The sequence below is a fragment of the Procambarus clarkii genome, chromosome 28 (assembly GCF_040958095.1).
Source record: "Procambarus clarkii isolate CNS0578487 chromosome 28, FALCON_Pclarkii_2.0, whole genome shotgun sequence".
Taxonomy (NCBI): domain Eukaryota; kingdom Metazoa; phylum Arthropoda; class Malacostraca; order Decapoda; family Cambaridae; genus Procambarus; species Procambarus clarkii.
Genome location: NC_091177.1, coordinates 7,944,847 through 7,967,477, shown reverse-complemented (window position 1 = coordinate 7,967,477; position 22,631 = coordinate 7,944,847). Strand labels below are relative to the sequence as shown.

Below are 22,631 nucleotides of genomic sequence, written 5' to 3'. Positions count from 1 at the left end.
ATATCCTTCCCCCGGACCCTCCTTCACGGGAGACATCTCCCGTCACGCAGGGTGCAGTCGCACCTCCACAGATCTCCAGTATCATCTATTGATACTGGAAATGGCTCAAAAGGGCCACCATTTATGGGCTATTCATGCCCAAGCCACCTTTTGGGTGGCTTAATCTTCTCTCTCTCTCTCTCTCTCTCTCTCTCTCTCTCTCTCTCTCTCCCCGTACCCCTCTATCTCTCTCTCTCTCTCTCCCCGTACCCCAGTTACAGCCCCGCTCCTGTGCCAGGTAAGTCCACTACTGGCTCACCATAGCCCGTGCTACTTGGAACTTGTTGTTTGTTCCCAGTAGCTGCATCTAAAACGACAACAACCTTTCCCGGGACCATTTTCCAGCGAAGCCGTGTGGTTGTCACTATTATCGTGCTTCTAAAAGAGCTTAACTCTTGGCACGCGTTCACATTCGGGATGTTTAGAACCCTAAAGTTTCGACACAGGAGTTAACTTAACGGGCCAGCCATTTGTGCTAATGGTTTAGGGCTAATGGGCTCTTTATTTGGCTTAGCAGTGCGGTAAATATTGATATTCATTAGGGCAATGTTGCAATTAGCTGTGCAGAGAGGCAGAAACTTAGCATAACGTGGTTGAAAACAAATAACCCGAAGGTCTGTTTCAACACGAATACACTCGATTAATTATCTAAATTATTGGAACCGCTAACTTTATTTTTTTTTAACTATTCTCTGCAGGCATGTGAAACTGAGGGTCCCCCGAGGGCCATACGGGTCACATTATCATGAGGGCCACACATCACAATTAATTGAAGTCATTTAATAAAAATTGTGGCAGAATATTTTTTCTAATATATTATATATATACCAGTGACAGTATCCTTTATGCGGGCCGCAGGTGTGCTGGCAAAAGGTTGCATGTTTACATACGGGAGGGCTCCAAGCCCACACACGGAAATAACTCTAGAGGAAACTAGAAGGCATGGCAGGAAGTGCACAATAGTCAAGTTGTAAAGCAGAGATGCAATAAGTACGCTGAGAGACAATTCCGTGAACATCAAAGACCCAAGACTGTTCAACACTCTCCCGCTACACATATGGGGCATAACTGGCCAGCCTCTCACGGTGTTCAAACTAGAACTTGCTAAACACAACCAAAGGATATGTGATCAACCGAGCTTTGACTCGTACGTCAGACTGCGAACAGCTGCCTCTGACAGACTGGTTGACCAGACTTCCAGCCAGGAGAGGCGATCAGAGACCGGGTCGCAGTGACATTGGTCCCTGGAACGAACAAGAGGAAGCATACCCAACTCATACACATACAATGAAGGGAAAGTGATGAGGTTTGAGAGACAGTTTACGGAGTCATCAAGGAAAGATGTCCCAGGAGTGACAAACATCAACCTTGACACCAGATGTGCACAATTAACTCAACAGTTGAGTGTTCAAGAGTAGCGAGAAATAGCGATGACATCCTAAAGCCTAACCACGGAATCCTCCAAAATATTATACACGATGTACATTAGACCAGTCCTAAAATATGCAGCTCCAGCATATGCAATTAATATATTTCATCTGATGCCTCTGTTCACCTAGCATTACGGAATGTACATCAGGTAGCCGAGGGTGTGATAGGCGAGGCCCGCACTCTACATGCGTAGACGCACTCCTGGGATGGGAGCACAATGACAGCCCCCTTTCAAAGCTGGAGAAATTGCTGACCTGGAGAGCGTGCAGTGATCCTTTACTGCTAGAATCCACTCAGTAAAACATCTAAACTACTGGGACCGACTAAAGAGCCTAAATCTGTATTCTCTTGAGCCCAGGCGGGAGAGATACATAATAATTTACACGTGGAAAATATTAGAGGGGCTGGTCCCAAACCTGCACACAGAAATAACACCACATGAGACCAGAAGGCATGGCAGGATGTGCAGAATACCCCCCGTTGAAGAGCAGAGGTGCAACAGGTACTCTGAGAGAGAACTCTATCAACATCAGAGGCCCGAGACTGTTCCACACGCTTCCGCTACACATAAGGGGCATAACTGGCCGACCCCTCACAGTGTTCAAGAGAGAACTCGATAAGCACCTCCAAAGGATACCTGATCAACCAGGCTGTGATTCACACATCAGGCTGTGAGCAGCCGCGTGCAGTAGCCTGATTGACCAGTCCAGCAACGAGGAGGCCTGGTCGACGACCGGGCCGCGGGGACGCTAAGCCCCGGAAACACCTCAAGGTAACCTCAAGGAAGGGGAGGTGGACCACTCCTTGTCCCGCCTGGTAACAATATCCGTCGTATGGTAAAACTCGCCGAGAGTGACAATACCTCACCCACACTTTATTTTCTCCCTTTAAGTGCACTTGTAAATGGGGCGTGTGGCCCAATTTCTTTCCCGGCTTGTAGGAGTGTGTTCTTGTGTAGTGAGGACGGTGTAGACGTGTTGTGGAGGGGCTGAACGTGTTGTGGAGGGACTGGACGTGTTGTGGAGGGGCTGGACGTGTTGTGGAGGGACTGGACGTGTTGTGGAGGGACTGGACGTGTTGTGGAGGGACTGGACGTGTTGTGGAGGGACTGGACGTGTTGGGGAGGGATTGGACGTGTTGTGGAGGGACTGGACGTGTTGGGGAGGGGCTGGACGTGTTGTGGAGGGGGCTGGACGTGTTGTGGAGGGGCTGGACGTGTTGTGGAGGGACTGGACGTGTTGTAGTGGGGGCTGGACGTGTTGTGGAGGGGCTGGACGTGTTGTAGAAGGAGCTGGACGTGTTGTGGAGGGGCTGGACGTGTTGTGGAGGGGCTGGACGTGTTGTGGTGGGGCTGGACGTGTTGTGGAGGGGCTGGACGTGTTGTGAAGGGACTGGACGTGTTGTGGAGGGACCAGACGCAACAGTAGGGCAAAAGGGGGGAAACAAAAGAAGTCCTCGGGGTAGGATGGTCTTAAATGGGGGGATGGGGTGGTTTTAGGGTGGGTGTAATGGGGGGAATGACGAGGTGGGGGTATGAGATCAAGGATGACGCTAAGACACTGGGGAAGATAGGAGACGCAGACGATGTAATGCCCTTCAAATTGAGTTAGATAAAATAAGTGCTTGGAGCGTCAAGTGGCAAATGGAATTCAATGTGAATAAATGCCATGTTATGGAATGTGGAATCGGAGAAAATAGACCACACACAACTAACAAATTATGTGGAAAGGAATTACAGAACTCGAATAAAGAACGAGACTTAGGGGTGGTTTTGGATAGTAAGCTGTCGCCAGAGGAACACATAAAGAATATTGTGAGAGGAACGTATGCGTCGCTTTCCATCTTCAGACTTGCTTTTAATTATATGGATGGTGAAATACTAAAGAAACTGTTCATCACATTTGTGAGACCAATCTTGGAGTATGCAGCTCCAGGATGGAGTTCATATCGCGTAAAGTACAAGACTTTAATAAATTGAAGAAGGTTCAGAAGTTTGCCACCAGCCTGGTACCCAAGCTGAGGGGTATGATCTATAAGGAAAGACTACGGGAACTAAACCTCACGTCGCTGGAAGACAGAAGAGTTACGGGAAACATGATCACCACATTCAAGATTCTCAGAGGAATTGATTGGGTAAATAAACTAAGTTTATTTAACACGGGGGATACACGCGCAAGGGAACACAGGTGGAAATTGAGCCATAGAGACAGTAGAAAGAACTTTTTTTTTAGTGTCAGAGTAGTGTCACTTGCTAATGCATTCCCTTTGTTCCCCATAACAAAGGGAATGCATTAGGCAGTGATGTGGTGGAGGCTGACGCCATACACAGTTTCAAATGTAGATATGATAGAGCCCAATAGGCTCAGGAACCTGTACACCAGTTGATTGACAGTTGAAGGCTGGGACCAAAGAGCTAGAGCTCAACCCCCGTAAGCACAACTAGGCGAGTACAACTAAGTGACTACACATCCATGGGATGCAGAGAGAGAGAGAGAGAGAGAGAGAGAGAGAGAGAGAGAGAGAGAGAGAGAGAGAGAGAGAGAGAGAGAGAGAGAGTGAGAGTGAGAGCGGGTGAGTGAGAGCGGGTGAGTGAGAGCGGGTGAGTGAGAGCGGGTGAGTGAGAGCAGGTGAGTGAGAGCGGGTGAGTGAGAGAGAGTGAGTGAGAGCAGGTGAGTGAGAGCGGGTAAGAGTAGCGTGGCAAAACGACTGGTTGACGTCAGTGGTGTGTCATGAATTATTAACCCGCTGAGCTTAACATGAGAGCAGAAGTTGGTGGAAAGTGGCGCGTGGTGGGTGGGCGTGGGTGGCCGTGGGTGGGCGTGGGGGGTAGTGGTGAGAGTCGTGGGTGGGCGTGGGGGGTCGTGGGTGGTCGTGGTGGGCGCGGGTGGGCGTGGGGTGGTCGTGGTGGGCGCGGGGTGGGCGTGGGGGGTCGTGGGTGGGCGTGGGGGGTGTGGGTGGCCGTGGGGGGTCGTGGGTGGGCGTGGGGGGGAGGAGGGGGCTGGTCCACGCCCAAACCCTCACTTTGATGTGTTCGATTCCATGTTTTCTTCGCCGGCTCTCTTGCCCTCATTTATCATTTTGGCGTCTTTTCTGTAATTGTTTCCTTTCTATTTATCTGTTTTTTCATTTCCCTCCCATGCATTCGTGTCTCACACTTGTACATTTGTCCTTTGTGGCATTCAACTCTATGATCATAACTGTAGGAAAATATTGGCAGTTGTGTGATGTTTGATGTCGGAAAATCCGACACCATTTAATAATATCATACAGGCAGATAATATTGCTGTGTTGTATAAACAAGTTAACCCATAGAAAATGTAACTTGTAGTGGAATTTCCGTCTATAGAAAACGGGATATCATTACCACATACTATTATAAGTTCACCACCTATTATGGTGGGAATTATTCTTAAATACATTAGTCTTTGGACTTTACCATCATAAAAACATCTCATATAAATTAACTTAATTATCAGAATTAAAATAGAGTAAATGTGACCCTTCTATCACTTTCTGATATCTGAACAATGTAGGCCAGTAGCGTCAGTGAGGGGGGAGTGGTCAGCCATTGTTATTGTTTAAGACCACAGAGTCGTGGAGCGAATTACGGCTCCTATAAATTCTCTTGGACGAAGTGTTATGGAAGATCAGAGTAGTGATCTGCCATCATCAACACGCTGTCATCAATCTCAAGGGAAGGGTCTTTCCGAAACCCGTTTATCTAATCATTTTTGGCCATTAATGTCAGTAGATAGGGCGCACCGGTTAGAACACGAATGATCGACTCAAACAAGGTAATTAAGCCTAGGTCTTTATGGTTCAATGTACAGTGTTTTCTCTGATATAGCTGTCATATATTAGGATTCTGGCTTTATAGCTAGCGCCCTTTTGACAGGTCAAGACGAGGAAGCATGCTTTGTGTACCAGTTACTGGGTGATGGAAGCTACCTCAAAGAGGATAATTTGATGTCTACATCCTGGTTATACCTGGTGGACTAAGGCCTGCTGTACAATAAGATAAGGAACCTCTTCAATGTACACTAATGTGTAGTTAATACTGTAGTTTGATTGGCTGCATATATATAAATTCAATATAAACCCCCTTAATGTGTAGAGGATCGATTTGTGAGATTATTGCAGAAATACAGTCCACTTATCATCATACAAATTGCTATCGAAGTATATAAATTCTATATAAATTCATATAAATTAAATAAATATAAATCTCACAGGTCGGTTCCCACATTTGAACTGTAGAGGGCAGCCTGGGAGCAGATGCCTGGGAGCTGGTGCCTGGGAGCAGGTGTCTGGGAGCGGGTGTCTGGGAGCTGGTGCCTGGGAGCAGGTGTCTGGGAGCAGGTGTCTGGGAGCAGGTGTCTGGGAGCAGGTGCCTGGGAGCTGGTGCCTGGGAGCTGGTGCCTGGGAGCTGGTGCCTGGGAGCTGGTGCCTGGGAGCTGGTGCCTGGGAGCAGGTGCCTGGGAGCTGGTGCCTGGGAGCTGGTGCCTGGGAGCAGGTGCCTGGGAGCTGGTGCCTGGGAGCTGGTGCCTGGGAGCTGGTGCCTGGGAGCTGGTGCCTGGGAGCAGGTGCCTGCAGGCTCCGTGTGGCGCCCACACTACCTCATGCTCAGTACTGTAGGCTTCGAACTTATCTAAGATTACGATCGCCTCAAATATTTGATTTGTTTTCGAATAAGAACAATTCTGACACGAGCAACCACTCTGTCCTCCCACTTGTCTCTTCCTACCTTCTTATCTCCCCTCTTTATCATTTCTACTTTGTGTTTCATCTATTTATACTTCTGCTTTTCCTGCCATCTCTGTTCACCTGGATTGAACCTGGATGAGGTTCTGGGAGTTGTTCTACTTCTAAAGCCCGGCCCAAAGCCAGGCTTGACGTGAGAGTTTGGTCCACCAGGCTGTTGCTTGGAGAGGCCCACATACTCACCACAGCCCGGTTGGTTCAGCACGTCTTGAAGAAAACAATCTAGGTTTTGTCCTGAAGATGTCCACGTTTGTTACGGTAATATTTCTTATACTCGCTGGGAGGGTGTTGAACAGCCGTGAACATCTGATGTTCATACAGTGTTCTCTGATTGTGCCTATGGCACCTCTGCTTTTTACTGGTTCTATTCTGCATTTTCTTTCATATCGTTCACTTTAGTATATTGTTATTTTACTGTGTAAATTTGGGACCTGGCCCTCCAGTATTTTCCACGTGTATATTATTTGGTATCTCTCTCGTCTTTTTTCTAGTGAGTACATTTGGAGAACTTTGAGACGATCCCAATAATTTAGGTGCTTTATCGTGTCCATGTATGGCGTATATGTTCTCTGTATTTCCTCTATTTCAGGACCATCTTTGAGTAATATCCTGTATCCATGCCATATTTTTCTGCTCATATTTATTTCCACCTTTTTAACTTTGTTTTTCACTATTCTGCTTTCCTCTCACTTTTTCCATTCCCTGCCATTTATCTCGTTTCTTTCCACTTCCTTTCTCATACTGCCTATTACTCTCTCAACCTCCCCGCCTTTGCTCATCTTCCCTTTCTACTTACTGCTTCTGCCTTTTCTTTTTCCCATTCATCTTCATCCTCGCCGCCTCATTGGATGCACGGCCGCTAACGCTCTCATAAAGTTGATCCTCTGGAAATGACTTTGAAAACAAAGTGTGAAGAGGGATCTACTTCGACACACAGGACGTAATGCACAAGACGCATACTGGGTTCTACTGGCCACGCTATTTGTATCGAGCACACCTCTATATGTTGGTGAGAGACAGAGGTGTCTGCTTCATATTTTGTCGAGTTTCCCTCTCCCACTGTGTGGTATTACCTGTGTACTCACCCAGTTGTTCTTGCGTGGGTTGAGCTCTGGCTCTTTCGGCCCCGCCTCTCAACTGTCAATAGATCCATTTTTTACACACACACACACACACACACACACACACACACACACACACACACACACACACACACACACACACACACACACACACACACACACACACAGGAAGCGGCACGCTCCACTAGCCAGCTGCTGGAAAGAAACAGATCAGTGGTAGCTGAGGGTATTGAAGAGCAGTAAGGTTCCAATAGGACAGAGTGGAATGATAAGGACAACGCCTCTCAACCGTCAATCAACAGGTGTACAGGTTCCTGAGCCTATTGGGCTCTGTCATATCTACTCTTGAAACTGTGTATGGAGTCAGTCTCCACCACATCATTTCCTAATGCATTCCATTTGTCAACCACTCTGACACTAAAAAAGTTCTTTCTAATATCTCTTTGGCTCATTTGGGCACTCAGCTTCCACCTGTGTCCCCTAGTGCGTGTGCCCCTTGTGTTAAACAGTCTTTTTCTACCCTTTCGATTCCCGAAGAATCTTAAATGTGGTGATCATATCCCCCCTAACTCTTCTGTCTTCTAACGAAAGGAGGTTTAATTCCCGTAGCCTTTCCTCGTAACTCATACCTCTCAGCTCAGGGACTAGTCTGGTGGTATACATCTGAATCATTTTTAAATCTTTGTGTGTGTGTTTTCTAAATCTTCTCTGAATTTGTGTGTGCGCGCTTGCTTGCGTGCATGCTTAATGTCTGCACATTCCTGCTAACGAATAAAATAACTTTAGTTCCTAGATATTTATTCGTATTTATTCCTGGACTTTGTAACATACTAGAGATGAGGAGAAAGAGCAGACAGCAGTGTTGGTGGAGAGTTCCCCCAGCAACACTGCTCCTGCAGGAAGAAGACTCAGCAGCAGAGGCAGTGCTCAGAGCTGAGAGTGCAGAGCTGACGCTGGGGTGGGTCAGCGTCAGCAGCAAGGGGTCAGCAAGGCCCGCCTGTGATGGGTGTACGGTACTGTGTCATCTGGTGGCTTGTGTGTGTGTGTGTGTGTGTGTGTGTGTGTGTGTGTGTGTGTGTGTGTGTGTGTGTGTGTGTGTGTGTGTGTGTGTACTCACCTAATTGTACTCACCTAATTGTGCTTGCGGGGGTTGAGCTTTGGCTCTTTGGTCCCGCCTCTCAACTGTCAATCAACTGGTGTACAGATTCCTGAGCCTACTGGGCTCTATCATACCTACATTTGAAACTGTGTATGGAGTCAGCCTCCACCACATCACTTCCTAGTGCATTCCATTTATTAACTACTCTGACACTGAAAAAATTCTTTCTAACGTCTCTGTGGCTCATCTGGGTACTAAGTTTCCACCTGTGTCCCCTTGTTCGTGTCCCACCCGTGCTGAAGAGTTTGTCTTTGTCCACCCTGTCAATTCCCCTGAGAATTTTGTAGGTGGTTATCATGTCTCCCCTTACTCTTCTGTTTTCCAGGGATGTGAGGTTCAGCTCCTTTAGCCTTTCCTCGTAGCTCAATCCTCTCAGTTCCGGGACGAGCCTGGTGGCATACCGCTGAATCTTCTCTAACTTTGTCTTGTGTTTAACTAGGTATGGACTCCAGGCTGGAGCTGCATACTCCAGGATTGGTCTTACATAAGTGGTATACAGGGTTCTGAAAGATTCCTTACACAAGTTTCTGAAGGCAGTTCTTATGTTGGCCAGTCTAGCAAATGCCGCTGATGATATTCTTTTGATGTGGGCCTCTGGGGACAGGTTCGGTGTGATATCAACCCCCAGATCCTTCTCCTTCTGTGTGTGTGTGTGTGTGTGTGTGTTTAAAGCTGTTGTTGATTACTGTGTTTGGGTGGTGGCTGAGAACACATAGACACCTTAAACCAACGATGAGTGAGGTGGCTTAGATGGGTCTGTGATGGGAAGTCTGTTTCTGAAGTGATGGGAAGCCGCAAAGGGAAGTCAGAGTCTGTTTTCAGTCCCATGGACTCCAAACGTGCAGTGTTATCTAATGGTACATTTAACGAATGAATATAATCATGTTCGGTGGTTGCTATAATTGTTTAAGGCTCCTGGGACCTGCCTTTAGCTATGGTTGTGTTATATCTTGTGCTTCTGATATAAAACGAAGAAACCCAAAAAGGGGTGAGCAATGGGGCTCACCCCCTTTAAAGAGGGGAAGGGGGGGGGGGAAGAAATGGGTCTGATCCTGACCTGCCTATGACAGTCCTTGCTCTAGTTTATATGAAACAGTGGCTTGAAATGATGGCATTCTAGGGTGTAGCTCTCAACCCTGGACAGACTAGGTGACCCTGTAGGCAGTGTGTTTAGTGAATTCTGGAGGCTGATGGTAGACCTATGGCTCAGAAGGTCACGCTAGCACCAGTGACAGTATCTACATTATTTATTCTATATCTCCTGGCATGCAGTCACGTGGAGGCATCAGTGCCAGAGTGCCAGCCGCCCCACCATCCGTTCTCCGCTAGCAAGCCTATCAGGAGTGCTGTCACGGCTCCGTGTGATGTATTGTATACAATATATTGTATACAACACGCTGATGTATTGAATCAATACTAGGGTGCTTGTAGTCGCAGGTTACGTGCTTGTAGCCGCAGGTTAGGTGATTGTAGCCGCAGGTTAGGTGATTGTAGTCGCAGGTTAGGTGTTTGTAGCCGCAGGTTAGGTGTTTGTAGTCGCAGGTTAGGTACTTGTAGCCGCAGGTTAGGTACTTGTAGCCGCAGGTTAGGTGATTGTAGCCGCAGGTTAGGTGATTATAGCCGCAGGTTAGGTGCTTGTAGCCGCAGGTTAAGTGATTGTAGCCGCAGGTTAAGTGATTGTAGCCGCAGGTTAGGTGCTAGTAGCCGCAGGTTAGGTGCTTGTAGCCGCAGGTTAGGTGCTTGTAGCCGCAGGTTAGGTGCTTGTAGCCGCAGGTTAGGTGCTTGTAGCCGCAGGTTAGGTGCTTGTAGCCGCAGGTTAGGTGCTTGGTGGTGTCTAGGACCCTGAGGGGCGGGTGGGCGGGAGGGTTCAAGTCATATAGATTTTCCTCCCCCGCACACCGGCCTGATGCAACACTTCTCGGGGCCTGAGTAAGAGTGGCTCCTTTACTTAATGGTGGTTCACCTTACCCGCTCGGGCCAGTACCCGCCCGTGCCAGTACCCGCTGGGGCCAGTACCCGCTCGGGCCAGTACCCGCTACCCACGGGTACCCGAATCACCCACTCGTGATTCTTTAACTAATTCCCTAAGTTTAATGTCATTTTCCTCCTGATTCCCCTCTCCCCCTCCCTTTTCTCCCTCTTCATTTTCACTGCCTCCTCTTCCTCCCATCCTTCCTCGTCTTCCAGCTTCCTCCCGTTCTTACTTGGTTCCTTTACCTTTACTTTACCTCCATCTCCCACTTTATCCTTGACTTTCATCCGTCATCGATCCCTCTCAGTTCCCCCTTACTGCAACTCATCGTACTCGAGGCGGGTTATAATATCGTACTCGCAGCTTTAAGATAACGTACTCGCAGTTTTAAGATATCGTACTCGCAGGTTTAAGATATCGTACTGATAGCTTTAAAATATCGTACTTGCAGCTTTAAAATATCGTATTCGCAGCTTAAAGATAACGTACTAGCAGTTTTAAGATATCGTACTTGCAGCTTTAAAATATCGTACTCGCAGCTTTAAGATATCGTACTTGCAGCTTTAAAATAGCGTACTCGCAGCTTTAAGATATCATACTCGCAGTTTTAAGATATCGTACTCGCAGTTTTAAAATATCGTACTTGCAGCTTTAAAATATCGTACTTGCAGCTTTAAAATAGCGTACTCGCAGCTTTAAGATATCATACTCGCAGTTTTAAGATATCGTACTCGCAGTTTTAAAATATCGTACTCGCAGTTTTAAGATATCGTACTCGCAGGTTTAAGATATCGTACTCGCAGCTTTAAGATATCGTACTCGCAGTTTTAAGATATCGTCCTCGCAGCTTTAAGATAACGTACTCGCAGCTTTAAGATATCATACTCGCAGGTTTAAAATATCGTACTTGCAGCTTTAAAATATCGTACTCGCAGTTTTAAGATATCGTACTCGCAGGTTTAAGATATCGTACTCGCAGGTTATAATATCGTACTTGCAGCTTTAAAATATCGTACTCGCAGTTTTAAGATATCGTACTCGCAGGTTTAAGATATCGTACTCACAGTTTTAAGATATCGTACTCACAGTTTTAAGATATCGTACTTGCAGCTTTAAAATATCGTACTTGTAGCTTTAAAATATCGCACTTGTAGCTTTAAAATATCGTACTTGTAGCTTTAAAATATCGTACTTGCAGTTTTAAAATATCGTACTTGCAGCTTAAAGATAACGTACTAGCAGTTTTAAGATATCGTACTTGCAGCTTTAAAATATCGTACTTGCAGCTTTAAGATATCGTACTTGCAGCTTTAAAATATCGTACTTGTAGCTTTAAGATATCGTACTTGCAGCTTTAAAATATCGTACTTGTAGCTTTAAGATATCGTACTTGCAGCTTTAAAATATCGTACTTGTAGCTTTAAGATATCGTACTTGCAGCTTTAAAATATCGTACTTGTAGCTTTAAGATATCGTACTTGCAGCTTTAAAATATCGTACTTGCAGCTTTAAGATGTCGTACTTGCAGCTTTAAAATATCGTACTTGTAGCTTTAAAATATCGTACTTGTAGCTTTAAAATATCGTACTTGCAGTTTTAAAATATCGTACTTGCAGCTTTAAAATATCGTACTGGTAGCTTTAAAATATCTTGTGTTGTTCGCAGCATTAAAATATCTTATTCGTAGCTTTAAAATATCTTATTTGCAGCTTTTAAATATCTTATTTGCAGCTTTAAAATATCTTATTCGTAGCTATAAAATATCTTCTTCCCAGCATTAAAATATCATATTCACAGCTTTAAAATATCTTATTCGCAGCTTTAACATATCTTATTTGTAACTTTAAAATATCTTATTCGCAGCTTTAAAATAACTTAGTTCTTATATATAAAAAATATCTTATTCTCAACTTTCTGATATCTTATTCTCAGCTTTCAAATATCGTACTCGCAGTAATATAACACTCTGGGAAGAAGAAAAATGCAGATGTGGTATACACGAACTTCGCAAAGGTATTCTACAAATGTGACCATGGAGTGATACCACACAAAATGAGGTCAATGGGAATAGTAGGTAAAGTAGGACTGTGGATATTCAATTTCCTGGCGAACAGAACACAGAGTAACAGTCAACAATTTATAATAAGTAAATCGCAGTTTAAAGCTGTGTACCTCAGGGTACAGAGCTTGCACCACTGCTTTTCCTTATTCTCATATCAGATAGACAAAAATTCAATTAACAGCTTCGTGTGATCATTTGCAGATGAAGGAAAAATCAGTATGAAAATTACCTCTGCTGAAAATATTGAAAAACCACCAGCAGATATTAATAAAGTTTTTGACTGGGTATCAAAAAATAATATGATGTTTAACAGTGATAAATTCCAGCTACGCAGGTACGGTAAAAATGAGAACCTTAAACTAAATACAGGGTATAAAACACAATCAAATCTGTCCATAATAGAAAACAGCATGTAAAGGATTTGGGAATAATGATATCTGACGACCTAACGTTTAGGGAGCATAACAAAGCAAATATTGCGTCTGCCAGATAAATGATAGGATGGATTACGAGAACTTTCAAATCCAGGGATCCCATCACAATGATTGTACTCTTCAAATCACTTGTGTTGTCCCGTCTTGAGTACTGCTGAGTATTCACTTTCCCCTTTTACAACAGATTGAAATATTACCCCTTTCAGATTGCTGAAATAGAGGGAGTACTGAGAACATATACGGCATCATAGACGCGATGAAGCCCCGAAATTATTGGATCGTCTCAAAGCTCTCCAAATGTACTCACTAGAAAGGAGACGAGAGAGATATAAAAATATATACACGTGGAAGATACTGGAGGGACAGGTACGAAATCTACACAGTAAAATAACAACATACTGAAGTGAACGATATGGAAGAAAATGCAGAATAGGACCAGTGAAGAGCAGAGGTGCCATAGGCACAATCAGAGAACACTGTATAAACATCAGAGGTCCGCGGTTGTTCAACGTCCTCCCAGCGACTATAAGAAATATTGCCGGAACAACCGTAGACATCTTCAAGAGAAAATTAGATTGTTTTCTTCAAGAAGTGCAGGACTATGGTGGGTATGTGGGCCTGCGGGCCGCTCCAAGCAACAGCCTGGTGGGTCAAGCTCTCACAAGTCAAGCCTGGCTTCGGGCCGGGCTTGGGGAGTAGAAGAACTCCCAGAACCCCATCAAGCAGGGGCAGGTAGTGCAACACTTTGAGGAGTAGTGCAACACTTTGAGAAGTAGTGCAACACTTTGAGGAGTAGTGCAACACTTTGAGGAGTAGTGCAACACTTTGAGGAGTAGTACAACACTTTGAGGAGTAGTGCAACACTTTGAGGAGTAGTGCAACACTTTGAGGAGTAGTGCAACACTCTGGTAAGTTCCATTATTCTACAGTGGTACACAAGGGGAAGTTTGGCAGTGGAGTGAGGGGGGGAGTGGCAGTACCCAGGGAAGAGGACCGTCTGGTCCAGTGGCTGGAGTTACACTTGTTCACTTACTGTTGTCTTAAGGTCCGCGGTGACCAGTGTGTCAGGGCCAGAACTCATTAATCATTTACAGATCCTCTAACGAAACCTGTGCATCTTTCAACAATCATGGCGGCTTTGTTTACATTTATTTGACAGTTTGCGAGCTTTGTAACCTTCACAACCCAAGGTTATTATTGTTATAAACATCCTCCTAGTGCTTCTCAGTTCATAAAGTGTTTAATAAATGTAAGGAAAGTGGCAATGAATTATTGACGAAAGATGTACTGGTTTCGTAAGTGAAAGCGTAAATGTTTGATGAATCCGGTCCCTGGAATTTTTATCAATTATTAAATTAATTTATATATGGAAATGTGTGATTTATTTATACCTTTAATTATATTATTTCTGTAATTGTTTCCTTTTTCAATAAAATATTGGCTGGAGCTCTTTGTTTTAGACCGTGTCAATTTTGGTTTTCCGATTTGTGTTACAATCTTCACAAGGAAGGGAAGGCGCTGTTCTACCCGTCTGTTTTGTCTGGCACCAGAGTACTTACACCTGCAAGCTCTCACATTGTGGCGCCTTCGTAACATTGTTGCTGCGCTCTCACCTCTCTACCTCCCCTCACTCCTTCCCTCCCCTCACTCCCTCCCTCCCACTCTCCTTTTCATCTCTTCATTATTCCCCTCCCTCTTCCCTCCCCCCCTGCTGTCCTCCATCATTACCCCTCCCTTCCACCTGCTATTTCCTACCTAATGGCGCCACGGGCATTGATTACCGAAGCAACGTGTTCACAAGTGTGTGTGTGCGTGTGTGTGCGTGTGTGTGCGCGTGTGTGTGTGTGTGTGTGTGTGTGTGTGTGTGTGTGTGTGTGTGTGTGCGTGTGTGTGTGTGTGTGTGTGTGTGTGTGTGTGTGAGAGAGAGAGAGAGAGAGAGAGAGAGGTGTATAGGCTGGTTAGTGGCGTGCTGGCGTCATTATACCTATACTCTGATGCTGCTCCTGGCGATGATCATCATTGTAAGGTGTCACTGTATCCCTGGTCACCACTTGCGTGCACTCTGGCTTGTTACTGGTGCAAGAATAGGGCGGGGCTGGGTAGGGATTGGGGGGGAAATTATTCAGTGTAGGGCAGGGAGGGTGATGCAAAGATAGGGTCAAGGCCATGTAGAATTAGGGTGAAATGTTACAGGTGCATTTTTAAGTTGGTGTGAACCGAGCGAAATGGTGCAAATATTAGGTTGCGGTGTTAGGCGAGGCCTGTAAGGATAAGGTAGAGTGGCGGAAGATAAGGTTGTCCGACAGAAGTGGTGCAAGGGTTGGCGTAGGTTGTCTGAGGAAGAGGGGGGGTGCAAGGGTAGAGGTCAGGTTGAGGAAGGATTTGGTAGACTAGTTCCAGGATAAGGTAGTGGCGCAAGGATAGGTCGAAGAATATGCAAGCCTATTGTAGAATTAATAAGTATACTACCATCATACGAGACAGGAGACAGTATATAAAGGGACAGGAAAAGGTATTTATTCCTCCAAGGAGTGCCGGACCAACCGGGCTGTGGTGGGTATGTGGGCCTGCGGGCCGCTCCAAGCAACAGCCTAGTGGACCAAACTCTCACAAGTCAAGCCTGGCCTCGGGCCGGGCTTGGGGAGTAGAAGAACTCCCAGAACCCCATCAACCAGGTATCAGGTATCAAGTTACGAAGAAAAATACAACTGTAGGGAGATGTTGTGTACAACATTCCTTCTCAACGTGTGCTGAAGGCTGAGAAGGCCCTACTTATGCTCCACAAAGACTTTCCAAGAAAATACCATCTTTAAAATAACCAAGAAAAGTCCATTAGTGTCTCAATATACATTTTCAGTACATGGTTGAAGGCATATGAAATGAACAACCCTGACTCTTTGAACAGCCCAGGCCTACAGCTACTCTGGCAAGGTTCTTAACCGTCTTAATATATATGTATATATAAAATTCAGCACATTTTTAACACAGTGAAAAATCGTTAATATAAAGTTGGACGGTGCGAGAATTGGCCTTCCCAACTTCACCAGAATATAATCAACTCATACATATGTTTAGGTAAATTAGTGCTTAAATTGACCTTCAAAACCACTGAGCCGTTTAGGCTCTCTTGCTCATAATTCAGAAAACGCATCTTTCGATGACATCATATCGCGTTCACTCTGCAAAGTACACAAGTAAAAACTGATAAATAAGACAAATATTAATATACAAGGTTCTTACACGAATCCTTAACGAAACCTCGAATCACATCATTGTTTATAAACATTTTGTTTAAGGTGAATGATCCCATCTTTCACTTAAACGAAAATGCAATATACGTACCTTGTGTTTACCTTGTCCTGGTTCCGAGGATCAATATCCCTGCGGCTCGGCCTCTAACCAAGCTCTCTGGTTGGTGATCTGTTCAACCAGGCTATCACGTTATTGAGAATTCCTTGTATATTGCACTGATTTCTGTAAGAGTGTGTAGGCGTGCAGGCCACGTCAAGCACCAGCCTTCTAGACCAAGCTGTCATAACAGAGACCTGACCTCAGGCCAAGCTTGGGAAGTAGAACAACTCCCAGAACCCACTCCACGTATACTCTGTATATTATATCCACGTATACTCCAAGCATATTGGAGTACACTCGTATTGGAGCGAGTGCTGCCACGGGGGACCTCACCTTTCATGCTGGAGTTTGTACTTGAATGACTTACGGTTTGGGTTCCTGTGGAGGCGATGGTGATGTTAGAGTTGGCGAAGAGGCAGAAGTGCATGAGGAGAAAGCGGAGAGTTGAAGATGAGAGAGAGAGAGAGAGAGAGAGAGAGAGAGAGAGAGAGAGAGAGAGAGAGAGAGAACGTCTTGAGTCTACTAAGCATAATTTAGGGACTGCAGTAAGACCATCAAATACTGACCACCATCGACCGGCGGGGCCAATAGAGTGTCTGGTTCCAAATCTGCAAATGTAAATAACTCCACATAAAACCAGGAGGCCTGGTCAGAGACCGGGCCGCGGTGACGGTGATCCCCGTAGTCAACAACAGGTAGGGGCACACACAAGCAAGATATCGTCGGCGGCCTATACAAATATGCCAACATAAAAACAGCCTTGAGGAACATAAACAGAGAATCGTTTAAAACACTGTACACTTGCTGAGAGAAGAGATATGAGTATGCGTCACCGGCCTGGAACTCTCGCGTCATGAAGCACTCACCTAATTACAGTCTCCGTGGTGTAGTGGTAAGACACTCGCCTGGCGTTCCGCGAGCGCTATGTCATGGGTTCGTATCCTGGCCGGGGAGGATTTACTGGGCGCAATTCCTTAACTGTAGCCTCTGTTTAACGCAACAGTAAAATGTGTACTTGGATGAAAAAACGATTCTTCGCGGCAGGGGATCGTATTCCAGGGACCATAGGATTAAGGACTTGCCCGAAACGCTACGCGTACTAGTGGCTGTACAAGAATGTAACAACTCTTGTATATATCTCAAAAAAAAATATATATATATTGAACAAAGTTCAGAGGTTTGCCCCGAGGCTCATCCTAGACCTAAGAAATAAAGAATTTACGTTTTAAAATATTTGATCTAAATGAAAGATTCGAGATAATTAAGAATATACCTCATATAAACTTTTTTCCGGTATTGTGGCTTTATAGATTTGCCTGAAGATTATAGAGTTTCAGACTTTATACATTTCAATAAAACCTTGCCTGGTGGACCAGACGTCCAATCGAGAGGTCTGTTCGGAGACCGGGCCGCGGGGTCATTGATCCCCGAAAGCTACACAAACTACACGCTGCTGCAGTCCGTCCAGTAGAACACTGGACTGAGCCGTCGGTGTAGACAGTGTTAGTGAGGCCTTAATTTTTTTTACAGAGTATTCACTTGTTTCAAGTGTGACAGCTTTGAGAAGAGAGAGATTCTCAATATCTTTCTTGGTGACGGGTGTGTATGATACTTGAATGGTGGGGAGTGCTCGTATGTTGGCACCAGTCAATAGGGTGTTAATAGTACTGAATAATTTGCCTCTTGAGCAATGCAGGAGATGAAGGGTCTCTCATGACTTTAAGGCAAAAGGTCGTGTTGACTTGCATGATTCTCTCTAGTATGGTTGGAAGCTTCAGTTCTTCCCTCATGTTGATGATTCTTGTGCATCTTGGGGCACCAATAATTATCCTCATGGCCTCATTCTGTACTACTTCAAGTTTGTCCAACACAGAGGAGGGGAAATTAATTAAGTGCAGAGCATTATAATCAACGAGAGATCTAACGAACATCACAGTCTCCGTGGTGTAGTGGTAAGACACTCGCCTGGCGTTCCGCGAGCGCTATGTCATGGGTTCGTATCCTGGCCGGGGAGGATTTACTGGGCGCAATTCCTTAACTGTAGCCTCTGTTTAACGCAACAGTAAAATGTGTACTTGGATGAAAAAACGATTCTTCGCGGCAGGGGATCGTATTCCAGGGACCTGCCCGAAACGCTACGCGTACTAGTGGCTGTACAAGAATGTAACAACTCTTGTATATATCAAAAAAAAAAAAAAAAAAATATATAGAATTGTCTAGCATATTTAATATTGATACCAATATTTTTACCAGTAAATGTTTTCAGTGGTTTTAGTCTTTCTTTTAACCTTCGGTGTAGATCATTTACAATGTCACTGTTAATACCAACTCCAAGGTATTTGTGCTGCCCACACGTTTCAATGTTCTGGTTGTTGACCTTGAAAGCTATAGGGACATGAGTTTTCTCTTGGGGATGGAGAGCTCTGGATTTAGTTATAGAGATAACAAGACCACATTCAATGCTTTTAGCAGCGAGTGAATAAAGTAGAGCGTGCAGTCTAGTTTGGGTATTTGCAACAATGCATATATCATCGGCATAGCAGATGACGGCTTCGCCAGGTAGTGTCGGAATATCAATTTTTAATTTGTACATCAGAACATTGAACAGTGTAGGGCTTAGCACTCCACCCTGGGGTGTACCCAACTCAAAGGGTGCACAATATTTACTTTTGACCCCCCTTGAAAAGTACTGAGGCGGTTCTGTTACTCAGGTAACCCATGAGCCATGTCAACAGTCTTCCCTTAACTCCAAAAGAAGCTAGTTGTTCTAAAATTATTTCTCTGTTTGCTGTATCAAAAGCAGTGTGGAGATCAGTATATGCCGTCTGAGAGCTTGGTCTCTCTCTGATAAAATATTCAGCAAAGCAAGTTTGTGTTCTTCTTTCTGGGCGGAAACCATACAGGTTAGGGGCAAGGTGGGGCTTGATTTGGAACATTAGTCTTTCGAGTATAATCCTCTCAAGAACTTTACACCTGCACGACGTCAGAGAGGTGGGTGTGAATTTTTGTGAATTAGGCTTTGGTATGAGTATCTAGAGATACCCATAATGAAATAGATACCCATTACCTAAGATCTATTATGGATCACTGTGTCCAGCGATCAGGTAAGACACCCTGCCTTAGACTTTGATTAAACATTTTGTTATTAACACATTAGGTACATCTGCATTAGTGCAGCTACCGTAGACTATATGAAGTGGAGTACAGTGTGTCAAAAAAGCTAACTACGTGATGCTAAAAAATCCCCATCACACAGGATGGTTAGTCATACAGAGGCATGTGATAAGCGGTCTGCACTGGCAGACTCCGGATGCATTTTGAGGATATCATCAACACAAGATTGAATAAGGCAGCAGTGGTAATACAAGTCCCCATCTCGCAGGATGGTTAGTCATACAGGGCCATGTGTTTAGTAGCCTGCACTGGCAAATTTTGGGTACACTGGGAGGATATTTTCAAGAATACGAGAGTGAATAAAGTAATTGCAAAGCTCCAGGTACCTCATGCTAATTGGTCTGAATGTTCTAATAACTGGGCATTCAGTGATGTAGTGTGGGAGATCGTGCCGTAGTTCCTGCTCACAGAGTTTGCAACTGGAGTGCTCAGGATTGGGAGATCCGTCACCTGCAGCCACCTGCCACAGGTAACGGTAACCCAACCTGATCTTGGCAACGACTGTGTCGCACAGTCTAGTAGACGTTTTGCGCTGGGTTTCAGATCTGAGTGCACGAAGTCTACGGACGTGTTCAGCCACATTTGAATACTGCTGACAATTTTGCAAACGTTTGATTTTGTATTCGTTTATGATCTTGTGATCTTGTGAGTGCTTGCCTTTACAGACAAGATGGGTGGCACTCTAGAGATAAAGGATGGTAATCTCTGCTTAAATTTGCATTTAATAATACATGGCAGCTCACCAGCGTGTCACCAGCTCGGATGATAATTTGCAATGCAAATTTCAAATTCCCTGTAAAATGGGTTTATACTGTTTGTTATTTCTCTGACAGACGGAGTGAATGGGAGCACGCAAGGACGTTCTTCTTTTCTTCAGGTTTAAATGGGAACGGGTGATTAGGTTGGTTGTTGGCCGGCAACAACCAACGGAGAAGGTCGACATTCTCCAAAGAATGTGAAGGGACTGCGATAGTGTTTTTTTACAGTTCTTGATGAATATGGAGTTCCAAGAATCAGGGCTCGGTGCAGAGTGCATAGGCATACTGTTTATGGCTTCTTCAAAATGCAGTGGGAATTGGGTGACGTCTGATATATGATTTGATGTTGGTATCATATCCATAAAAAAATCATTTTGGTTATCAATCTTTAGTGTGTTTAGTGGCTCGCTGAAAAAAAGAGTCGTACTGCTTCCTCAGTAACTCGCTCATTTCTTTGTTGTCATCGGTGAAAGTTCCATCTCCCTTTCGCAGGAGCCCGATACTAAATGTGTTTTCAATCTTGATTTTGCATAGGAGAAAAAGTATTTCGGATTTCTCTCTATTTCACTGATGGCCTTTTGCTCTCTTTGCCTCTCCTGGGTTTTGTATGATTCTTGTAGCTTTAGTTCAATTGTTTCTATTTCTCTATCTAACCTTCTTCGCCGTTCTTGAGATAGGGTGCTGTGGGGCTGCCACCGGCGCCGCCCCCGAGACAGCACTCCGTTGTGGCGCCGCCCCCCGACACAGCACTTCGCTGTGGCGCCGCCCCCCCCGACACAGCACTTCGCTGTGGCGCCGCCCCCCCGACACAGCACTCCGTTGTGGCGCCGCCCCCCGACACAGCACTCCGTTGTGGCGCCGCCCCCCGACACAGCACTTCGCTGTGGCGCCGCCCCCCGACACAGCACTCCGCTGTGGCGCCGCCCCCCCGACTCAGCACTCCGCTGTGGCGACATGGAAACTGCGCTCTGCACTTCATCTGATTGTACCTGGGTGTCATGGACAATTTGTTTGAAGACATTTTAAATTTCTATGCAGACATTTATTAGCGATTCTATGTTCTGCGCAGGAATTTTATCCAGAATTGCCATTATCTTCAAGAAAGTATTATTATCCTTTGAGCAGAGTCAGTTCGCAGAGTGTTCTCTGGAACCATATTTCCTTCCATCATTAGTTATGTTGACACATTTACTGTGTGTGATTCCTGGCCAGAGTTGACACTGAAAGCTCTGCTGGTGATCTACCTTCTTGTGGCATTCTGTGCACATTTTCCCACAGACATTTTTACTGAATACTTCTGTTCAGTGATGGTGTTTAGGTAGTGGACCGGTGGGTGTTGTCTGGTCGGTGTTGACCGGTGGGTGTTGACCAGTATGAGTTGTCTGGTGGGTGTTGACCAGTGGGTGTTGACCAGTATGAGTTGTCTGGTGGGTGTTGACCAGTGGGTGTTGACCAATGGGTGGATGAGAGAGGGGGGGACCAGCCGATAGGAGGCTGTATGAACGGGCTGTGTCGCACTCTTAATTTGTTTGTTCTTAATTTGTTATGTTCACGTGTTAGGAGTATATTGCTTGCATTTTCCCACTAGTTATCTTACAGTGGAGGCGACTAGTTTCTGTAACCTGGGTGTATTACACTTGTTGGAAATACATTACTAGTAAGCTTACACACACACACACACGGTGGTAAAGGGACGTGGGGCTCATTTACACACAACGGACTTATTTTGCGTATTATTTGTTCACTTGATATTAGGGGAAATAACATTCACGTACACATATAACCTGCAGGCATGACGTATGTCGACAGTTTCTTGCCCTCCTGCCTAGCGACAATCGCGCGTCTTGCAGGTCGGCGTTCGATCCCCGACGATCCTATTGGATCGTCGGGGATCCACGGGGAAATACTAGTTGGGTAGTATTTCTTCCCTCCGTCGTCCTTCCCCAGATCCTTATCCTCGTATCCAGTCCAAATATTATATAGTCGTGCTGACTTAGTGCTTTCCCTTCATAATTACCTTACCTTACCTTACCTTACCTTACCTTACCTTACCCTCCTACTGTAGTTACTTCCAAGTCCTGAGAGAGAGAGACAAGTCTGTCTCCTTCTGGCCTCCTTACACAACCACATCTAAATCTAAACACAGACACATTATTTGATAATTTTGATATTTGTATAGAATTGTGTTTAGAAAGGTCTTGAGAATTAGGTGTATGTAATGTAATATGAATCAAGGTTTTCATCTACACATTTCATGCGAGGGAGATCCGTTAATGTCTGTTTGAAACTTAACTACGGGAAACTGTTCAGAGAATGTTTAGTGCAGAGTGATGCGTGACTGCATGTAATCTTGCAAACTAGTTACCAAAGACATTTCAATCGACCTAAGTTTCAACATAAAAGTCTTC

The 22,631-nt window shown here is 45.1% G+C and overlaps 1 protein-coding gene across 8 annotated transcripts in view; it reads left to right on the top strand.

Moving 5' to 3' along the window:
- Nucleotides 1–22,631, top strand: part of Trpm (transient receptor potential cation channel, subfamily M) — a 397,144-nt gene that overhangs the window by 212,377 nt on the left and 162,136 nt on the right. The window lies entirely within an intron of this gene.